The following is a 10,940-nucleotide window of genomic DNA, read 5'->3' as shown; positions in this document are numbered from 1 at the left end:
CTCATTTCAATTGAGAAGTCATGAATAGTATATTTAAATCAGGTGAAAATGAAACAGATATAATCAATTATGATGGATAGTGGTGTGGTAATATCTCTAAATAACTGAAGCCACAAGTCCTGATCACTGGAATCCAACTCAGCGACCTTAAGGTAATGTGCTTGTTGTGTGGTCTGAAATTCTTGAGTTCAAACCCTCGACGTGTCCCAGGCTAAATTCCTGACGAGTTCTAAAGTAAGACTAAGCACCTATTCAATCCACCATATTTTTTAATGATTGTCCAACTGGCGTCAGTCCGCGGTGAAAATCACAATTCAAGAGAGATACATGTCGTTTCTAATAGTGTATGCTACGTTCTAACCACCCAACTGACTACTCAAGAGAGAAAGTGTTTTGGACTACGGAATGAAATGCACAAATACTCACTATATATATATATATATATATATATATATATATATATATACCAATCTATCCTTAGGAAATTGACCCTAATGAAATGCACATGACCTTTAGTTCACTTCTGATTGCCACCGATTGACCTTTTTCTACTTCTGATTGGCGGACAACCTCGACGAATGCAACCTGAGGTAGATAAGTCTGATGGCAGTCGAACATCATCTTTAACTCGGTTAACAGTTTTTGAGAATAGTGCCTTATTACTTGGTTTATATTATTCTTCGATATTTTAGACATCAGGAGTCTACGCTATTCACATGGAATTACGTCTAGCTCTCAGATTCGAGTTAGTATCTCAATCGCTAAGACTGTTAAAACAGGATTATCGTTGAAGATACTTGGAGTTCAACTGTCAGGTCTTACAATCAGCCTTCGCTTTAAGTCAGATATAGCTCTCTCAACCTTGCTAAGAAATATGGAACTAGTGTAAACTTCCTATACAGGTTATGTAGAAATGATGGAATATTGAATATTAGTGAATAAACAATTGAAGTGTATAGAAAAATGCTTCCTGTATTGTTTTAATCTCAGAAACTGTGAATGAATTCTGATCATTAAATACGAAAGATTAGTTCAAAGAAGAGTTCCCTTTTTGGCGAATACATTTTCAAAGCTGTACAATCGCAAATAGATATATACTTATTTTTACAGGATGACAATAATTATTATAATACTGAAAATAAACTTCCTTTAGGCATGGTGACAGGGAGGTAAGATAAAGAAAGATATTAAAAAAGTTTTAAACAGGGGAAACTTAATAACCGTTTGATTGTTAATGGCCTAAGTATTCATCAAAATGTAGATAGGGGAATTATCATTGGGAAAAGATAGCTCAGCATGATAAGATAAAATGTCGAAATTGAGATTAAATGTAATCAGGATGATCGTAGAAACAGAAATAAACCAGTTGGGGGTAAAGGATTTAAAGGGAAGATGGAAGGTGAAACAGATGGCTGTAAAGGAAGAAAAGTATGAAGAAAGAAAAAAATAACACATTAAGACCATGGTACAAGAAGAGGTTGTACCAGTCTCTTTTGCACACACAATTCTGGTTTTTCCTGATGTATGGCTAATGCTTCGGCAACACAAAGTAGATGCAGTCTAATTGTCTTTGGAAGACTTCTATTTACCTTGTAGATGACTTTGAACGCAGAGGCTGTCTTGATTGAGTGACCTGTGTTCACAAGGTGTTTGATTATTGAACTTCTTATTGAGCCGTTTCCTTCTATTTTTAGCCACGCCAGGTAATTTTCTTGAATTCTTCTGGATAAAGTACGTATCGAACGACCTATATACCTAGTTCCACATGAGCAGGTAAATCCGTAAGTGCACATTGAGTTGGTCAGATGCGATAAATTATCCTTAAGATTATTGGTGAACAATGATCGTCTGGAGAGTACTATTCGCATTGTTGCTACTAAGAGTGTTTTTATTTAAAGAATCAGAAATTCTCCTCTTTAAGATGTATGTCGCTCTTTATCCCCCTCAAAATCGATGTTCATGTATAATGTTTTCTCTTCTACTGTAATTACTTTTTTTCTCGACGTTTTTAGTTTTATCTTCTTATTAATGCATATCGAACGATACCCGTTTTTGTTAAATATCTCCTTCAAGAGGTCCAATTCATCATCTATGACTTCGAAACTACAGATTGTTCGTATTTTTGTAACGAGTATTATTATTAAGTTTCTTTATCGACTAATGGGTACCCAAGCTGTGGAAACTTGATAGTTGGTCATTCCACATGGATTTCCTGTAGATAGATCTTTTTAGAGTACCATCTTATTTTCTTGTCATTTCCACATTATGATCCTCTTTTTCCCTGAAATAGCTTCAATAATATCTAAACATCTCTATTTAAAAAGAATTAAAAATGCCTCATGTCATTAGGATGACTAGTCCAGCAACTAATCAAAATTGTTTACTTTAATTGTAAAATGTATCTACAAGTTGGTAACCTTTTTTTCACTGTAAAATGTTTTAGGGGCGAATATTATTATTTTTTTGCAAAAAAATAAGGTGAAAAGAAGTAAACTAAGTATTTCATCTTCTTACTATTGTCAATATGTATGTGTGTGTATGTATGTGTGTGTGTGTATGCGTGCATTGTACCAAGCACACAACAGTGAACTTGTCAGATCACTTCATCAATAACTCATATTACCTTACTTTTACATTATATAAAATGTAAGTAGTATGATACAAGCACACATGTATATATACCATCAAACTTGTAGAAATATCTATTTTTGTTTCAGGATTGTGTAAGATGAACTAAATGTATTTTATTCCAACAGTTGTTTAATTTACTAGCACATTATTATTGATCAAATTCCGTTTTATAACTATAACTGCCATATATGGTCAAGTTGTTATAAATAGTTAGTACACACATACACACACATACACATGTATACACTTTAGTTAATCTATAACACATTGTGTAACTTTCGTAGAAGATAAGTGTAACAGCACATACAGTTATATATATATACAACAAAAGATATGGTCGATTAGAATTCCAAAGGTCTATCTTTCACCCTCCCAAAAAAGAAAACATAACATACTACGTTTAAATCATAGATCTACAGTGTTTATAACCGTTAGTGTACGTATATCTGTTATATGAGAATATTATATGGGCAAAATAGTCTATAATGTATAAGAATATCTCCTCTCATTCATTTTCAATTTTTGTCTGATATAAAACCTACTTTCACTTTCATTCACATAGTAATGAAGTGGACGAATAATTTACTGATTTTCATATGTGAACATATATATGTATATGTGTATTAATTAAGTAGATTGAATAGCGCTTTTGTTCATTCGTTAGCAGTATTAGGTTAAAATAAAAATAGATGAGATCATGAGTCGATTTAAGCTGGACCACTATTGAAAAACATGGAAGCATTGGAAGGTCGTTTCATTCTAGTACAGGATCCTTCAACAGTACACATCTAAGATCTCACACGTGAGACTCGAACCAAAAACCTTCGGTAGTGATTTCAACTGTGAAAATGCTACGATCTCCACAAATCCCTTTACTGATAAAAACAGATGACTTATACATGTCCTTGAGTTCAGTAATAAAGAAAAGAGGATATTACTAATATGTATGTCAAGTGGGAGATAAGTTTAGGGTTTAGCAACTTTTTGCGATCAATGTTACGAAATTGCCTTTTAATGTTATATACTTCAAAGTAGCTAAATAAGTAGCTTAACTCTATTTCAAAACTTGTGAGGTGGCGGAGGGGAAGGTTCTGTTTAAGTTGACGTAAAACTTTATGAAGTAATTAGGTAACAAATGACGTAGTTTTCTAAGTAAAGATGGATAGTGGCTAGCAGTGGAATCCAGGACGAGCGTTTCATTTTATTGGGGACTCGTCAGATGGATGTACGCACAGGATGCACATCTGCCAATAAAAAACTGATCAACTGAAGTGCTAAACATCAATCCGATGATTCAAGTAAACAATATCAAGTGAATTTAAACTTCACCCCGTTGCACAAGCAGGTGGCTATCAGGACTCAGTAGCTAAGTAAATAACGCGATGACGTTTGAAGCGAACGGTCCAAGAGTGAACATCAACTCTTGGATGCAGGTACATCCAGCTGACAAGTCCCAAATAGAACGAAACGCTCATCATGGATTCCACTGCCAGCCATTATTCATCTTTGCTTATAATGCTTGTGAATCGAGAAAATATCGAGGCAATCCTCACAGTATGCACATATGCCAACTAGAAACTAATCAACTGCATTCGTAGACATCAATGTAAAAACTCAAGTAAACAATTCCAAGTGGATGAAGTTGAAAGTTATTTATTTATTGTACATCCTACTGTAAGACTGATACTGATTACCTTACAATCAACTGTTCAAAAAGAATTCTGACTGGTTTGAAGGCTTTGAGCTTGAGAAAATCAGATTTTAGTGAGATACATAACCAAAAGAGAGTTGACTAATGATATTTGATAAGAATTTGTAATTATGTAAGTAAAATTTGTACCTAGATGAAATCAACAAAACTTCATGAAGGCAAATACTGAAAACAGCAGTGTCATATTTAACTAATTTTGTGAATCATAAATAGATTTTTCACAAGCATACAGAGAAAATCAATTTTAACTGCAATGAAGAATTCTCGGTGAGGCTACAATTTATGGATGACCTTTAAGCGATGCTAAAGTGGACTTGATGGTATCCACCTACTTACTAGTGCTAAATGAGGGTGGTAAACCATTGTGAAGAATTAGGTTAATTATTTACAGTAGATGATTAGGGTTAGGAATTAGATTTAGGGTTTTCTTCACAAATTGACATCAGCAATAATACCAAAACGCTATTTAGTCAAATGAATAAATTAATTTCGCGCCAAAATCCAAGACTCGTTACCTTATATCTGATTGGTTCAAACAAAAGTTATAGTCTCACAGAATTGTCAGCACAAATATATACTGGTGGAATATTTTCCAGTTTAATAACCACTTAAAATATGAAAAAATATGCCACTCAAAGGAGCTCAGCTGAAAAATTAATTTTGCTGCTCTGAAATCTTTTAAAATCACAGAATATATATGATGTATGAATCCCGAAACAATCACTTCTGGTTTCTCGTAAAGAGAATATGACGAGCGAAATGTGTCCGTTACAATGATGGTTCTGATTGAAATCAAAGACCAATTTTCTTCGTCAAAGGTTGTAAAATTTCTATCAAAGCAGTTAGGTAACTTAGGCAGTAAACACACATGATTAATTAGTTGAAATATGTAGATAAACAAATCATTTCTTGTGATATTTACAAAGAGAGTCCAAGAAGTTTGAGCAGAAATGCAATATTCTAGTCTTGAAATAAAATAGCACATTACTGAATATGAACTCGAAACTTCAGAATGATAAAAATGGGTTAAAACAGTTGTGTTTCAGTGACTCTAACCATCTTGATGATAAATCTAAGTAAACCCCTTGTATTTGATCAAAGGTTAAAGTTTCCTATTTCAAAGATTCCTGAAATTCATTGCACAAGTGACATTCTGTGGATTTCTTTAATGAATTCACTCACTAGGCACTTGGATATAAACCATAATCTAAGTGTGATGGATAGAGATACTATCCAGTTGCTCAAATCGAAGTAACTAAAACATGGTTCGAACCTGAGACTCAGTGATAGAAAGTTGGATGCCATAGCTACTAGATTACTCCTCAGTTCTACCTGACAATGTGCCTAATATTACTGTTTTATTAATAGGTGGTTCTATAAGTTTGATTTGTCAACATAATTCCATAAAATATGCGAATTAAAGAAAGAAAACTATCTGTGTAATCTCGTCTCAATGACAACAAAGTGATATTTTATGTTCTACACTTTTTTCATAGTTAACAACATTTATATCTTAAGATTTTATTGCACTATGCAGTTTGATGTGTAAAAACCTTTTTTTATAAAAATAAAAAGAATAACGAACACACCTGTTTGTTTGAAATTATTTCAACTTTTCTAAATGGTTATTACCAAACGAGCTTTATATCTCAGTAATGAATAGTACTTCGTTTCATTGTATTATTTTCGTTGAGTGATTTTAACTACTGATAAATAAATCAGTAGCAAGTAAATCTCATTACCGTTTATTTCATTTTATTATTTTCAAGAGTATTTAATCATACGATGTGAATTTATTCATTTCTTCCGTCACATGTGATTGCATTCCATAATTGTTTTTTGTTCATTAATTTGTAGTTTTATTAGCCTTAAGTATGATGGTTACTATTTCTGTTTAATTGTTGGGAAATAAATACACTGGTGAATTTTGTTAATGATCATAGTTCTACATCCCTAATTTGTATATATGCTGTTTATTTCCATGTCAGTACCCTGATTTTCTTGGTCAGTTAACCAATCCTGTGTGTACATAGTAAGCTAGATTCCCTGTAAGAATGCTAGTGTGTTTTGTACAATAGTTGTTATTAGTGATTAGATCCTCTCCAACACTCACTAGGTGGATTCAGATGTATGTTGTTCACCTCACTGAAATCGTAATGCCATTTGAAAATCAATAAAATTTTGGACGGAATAATTTAATAAACGTTGGGTAGAAGTGATATCGGTAAAGTAGTAATTTCATTGCGTTGTTGAAATGAATTATCGGTAGGTATTAAAAAATAGGCCTTACTAAATCTAACTCGTTAAAGCTTTTGTGTTATAGTTATATCTGAATATTACAAACCCAAATTCAGATATTATGTAATATAATCAATCAGTCAGTCAGCTACAACGTAGGATCAGACACATATGTGATAGAATACGGAATAATTATTCCATTTCTATATGTCTCAACAATGGAAAAATGCTGGCATTTCAACAAATAGAACCAGGTGAATACAAGTGTTTGTTTATACAGTGAGTTTATGGAGATTGTTGAGTTTCAATAGTTTCTTAACTAAGGCTGGGACGGCTTTCGAAAAGCATGATAGAGCCTCCAGAAGCCCCAAAGGAGTCAAAGAGTTTCCATCCAATCAGAATCTGATTGAGCTTTCTAGTTTGTGTGACGAAAACAAAAGGAATATCCAATCGAATGAATCCAACTATCAAATATATACAATGAAGTTCATTAGTTCTCCTCTGTTGCGTAAATAAACTATTCAATATCCAAATATTTAAGATACAATAAATATCTGTCTAAGATCACACGTGAAATTTCATAATTTTTCATCAAAAACTCTTCATTATACAAATAAATTACATTTGTTCTTCAGATATTTACAATGCATAGAATTGATAGTAAGAATGGATTCATATTGTTTCTATTATAAAAGCACCATATACGATTTCGATGTATTAGCTTGCACTTAAATTAACATAATTAAAAGGTGTCCATTTCCTAATACATTAATTAACAAAACTCTATACATATGAACAATCTTATTAGATATACTTATGAACGGCTTGTAATTCATAAACACCTTGCTAAAACATGTATTTGCTCGGGAATCAATGGATGAACACACGGATTTCTTCTTCTAACAATTATACTCGATGTATGTTTGTTGAATAACTTTCGTACTAACTCTAATAATTTCGATTTTCAGAAACAGAGAGAAGATTAAATGCCAATCTCAAGTAAACAACTACTGAAAACTAAGAGATTGGATAACTATCTTGTTTTAAAATGGAACTCTTCAGTAGTGGATATCCATGATCCATCAAGGATCATGTCCTCACTAGTGGCTATTTCTGAGGAGTAATTCCAGGAGTTCTAGTGAAGAGTTATGATTAGTAGAGTTCAGTGATGTACGTTGAGGCAGCTATACATAAATGGCACTGGAAGATAGCTGAAAAACATCACTTGTAAATAGATGATGTGTCAGCGACCTTAACGGTAAGTGCTGTGAAACCTAAAGGTCCTAGGGTTTGATCCTCGGTAGAACTATTAATACACACTGTTGGAATGTCCCATATTAGGACGATAAGATTCTCCAGTGCTTCCTGTTGTTCAGTAGTTATCTAAGATGGGTCCGTGATATAAACAATAAAATTCAACAGTCTCCACTATACTAAATGCAAAGTTATATTTGTCGTAGTTACAGATTAGCACAGATTCCGGCTGGCGATCACGAAGAAATACGCTCAAATAATACATTTTAGGCTGAATAAATCTTACAGTCTTAAGTTATGCAACTAGTGAGAAACTGGTGACTAATAGATTTCTTTTTGATGCACATGTTAATTCTACAGGACATGTTACGAATAATAATTATAATCTTGTTATTATCATGACACATCATGTGACAAGCCGTAAAATTCCTAACCCGTAAGCTTTACAACATATGACCTGTCTTTTGCTCACCGAGCAAACTGTATCAGTCACGTCGTAATCCAATGACCCGATATCTAGTCGCTTAGTCTAATGAATAAAAAAACAAACCAAAATTTGCCATCACACAGAAATTTTTTAAATTGTAATAATGAAATCTACGTGTTAATTTTGCTGGAGTCAACATTTGTAAAACATAAATTAGTGTAAAGTTGAAGTATTTATTCATTGTTGAAACGTGTTCTGGGCAATAAATATATGTCGTTGTCATGTACGGTAACCATTTACTTCGACGAATGATGCTTACTAGCATAGAATTAATTTGAAAATATGGGGGCAAGCAAATCAAGGTCTTACGAAATTCGTCAACTGCTGATTTGATCCTGTTTAGGTTGGTATAGACCACCTTCGTTAATATTTCTTTGTTCATCATGATTACCAGTTGCCGACCCCCTACACCAAACCAAAGATGGACTCAAATAGACTATATTGCCATCAGTCATCGTTGGAGAGGGTCGGTAGAAGATTGTCGCTCATTCTGGAGTACCTGCTTGGACTCCGACCACGCCCTAATACGGGCACGCATCTGCTTGCGCCTCACTGGACACAAAAAAGCCACATTAAAAAGACCCATTAGAACTGAGTTGAGTAGCGAGAAAACCAAAAATAGGTTCCAAGAACAACTGAGTTCACAGTTAGGTAGTTCTGAAGACGAGGCTGACCCAGATGTTGCTTGGAAAGACATACAAACAGCTGTGGAAACAGCAGTGACATCTATTAGCGACATAAACCACAGAGTTACAAAGAACCAGTGGATTTCTTCAAAGTCTATCACACTGATGGATTCTCGCAAACTCGTCCCATCAGGTTCCGAACATGATGAAGAGCGACAACAAATCAGATCTAGGTTAAGAAAAAGTCTAAGAAACGACCGTGAGCAGTGGTGGGCAACGAAATCAAAAGAGATGGAAAAGGCGGCGACTATAGGGAACACAAGACAGCTTTATAGACTAATAAAAGAAACTGGAATTAATAGGTCAAGTGTAAGTGAGATTATTTCGGAAAAAGACGACACGCTCATCTGGTCTCAGTCCAGACGTTTAGAACGATGGGCGGAACATTTCACAGAACAGTTCAGTTGGCCTTCAGCGACTCTACAACTACCCTCCGTTCCCAGACAGTGTGAATGGAACATTGAAGTAGTTCCCCCAACTCTAGCAGAAGTTTAAAAGGCTATAGTTAATCTGAAACAAGGAAGGGCAGCTGGTCCAGATGGATTGGTTCCAGAGGTCTTTAAGGATGGTGGTCCAATTTTAGCGATTAGGTTGACTAATATTTTAGCTAAGATCTGGGAGTTAGACGTTATTCCATCTGACTGGTCGCAATCACTTATCGTCCCAATATATAAGAAAGGGTCAAAATCATCCTGTGACAACCACAGAGGGATTAGTTTAACCAATATAATATCTAAAATACTAGCCTCGATAATTATCAGACGCCTAACTAAGACTCGTGAACTGCAAACACGAGAGAACCAAGCTGGCTTCAGACCTGGTCGCGGCTGCATCGACCACATATTCACCATTCGTCAGATTCTAGAACATAGGCATTCTTATCGACGTCCGACAATGGTGGTCTTTCTTGACTTAATAGCAACATTTGACTCGGTAGACCGCGAGATTCTGTTGCAGTGTCTGTCATTGAAAGGCGTACCTCAGAAGTACATAAACCTTGTGAAGGCTTTTTAGTCGAACACTACCAGTCGAGTCAGAGCTTATGGCGAACTGTCATCTGCTTTTGCAACCTCAAGTGGTGTCCGTCAAGGCTGTCCACTTTCCCCATTTTTGTTTAACTTCATCATAGAGCTAGTGCTGGAAATAACATTCTCGTCGACTGAGTTCTCGGGTATTGATCTCCATCCAGGAGGTCCACTTATCGACTTAGAATATGCAGATGACATAGTCCTGTTTGGTGACGACGCTGATAAAATGCAGAGTCTTTAAGTAGCAGTGAGCAACAATGCCAGAATGTTTGGAATGTGCTTCTCTCCCTCTAAATGCAAGTTGTTGCTTCAGGACTGGCCAGCGTCAACATCTGAATTAAGGATAGGGAGTGAAGTAGTCGGACGCGTCGACAACTTCACTTATCTTGGAAGTCTGGTCAGCCCTAATAGGTTGGCGTCTGACGAAATCTCAGCACGGATTCGAAGAGCTCGTTTGGCCTTTTTCCAACTTACGTCACCTATGGCGAAGGCGGGATATCCGTCTATCAATAAAAGGACGAGTATACTGTGCGGTAGTCCGTTCTGTTTTACTTTACGGCAGCGAAACATGGCCATTAAGAGTAGAAGACACTCGTAAGCTACTAGTATTTGACCACAGATGCCTTAGAAATATTGCTGGCGTCTGCTGGGATCACCGGGTAAGTAATAGTGAGGTTAGACGCAAGGTATTAGAGAATGATGGTAAATCAGTTGATCAGGTTATGAATCTTCATCGACTGAGATGGTTGGGCCACGTGTTACGTATGCCTGAACACCGATTACCACGACGTGCAATGCTATCCGGTATTGGAGATGGTTGGAAGAAAGTTGTGGGCGGCCAAACCAAAACGTGGCATCAGTGCTTGAAGTCACTAACTTCTAGTCTGACCCATGTTGGTAGATGC

This window comes from Schistosoma haematobium, chromosome 5 (genome assembly GCF_000699445.3).
Source record: "Schistosoma haematobium chromosome 5, whole genome shotgun sequence".
Taxonomy (NCBI): Eukaryota; Metazoa; Platyhelminthes; class Trematoda; order Strigeidida; family Schistosomatidae; genus Schistosoma; species Schistosoma haematobium.
The sequence above is the reverse complement of the archived record's forward strand: the minus strand, read 5'-3'. Positions refer to the sequence as shown.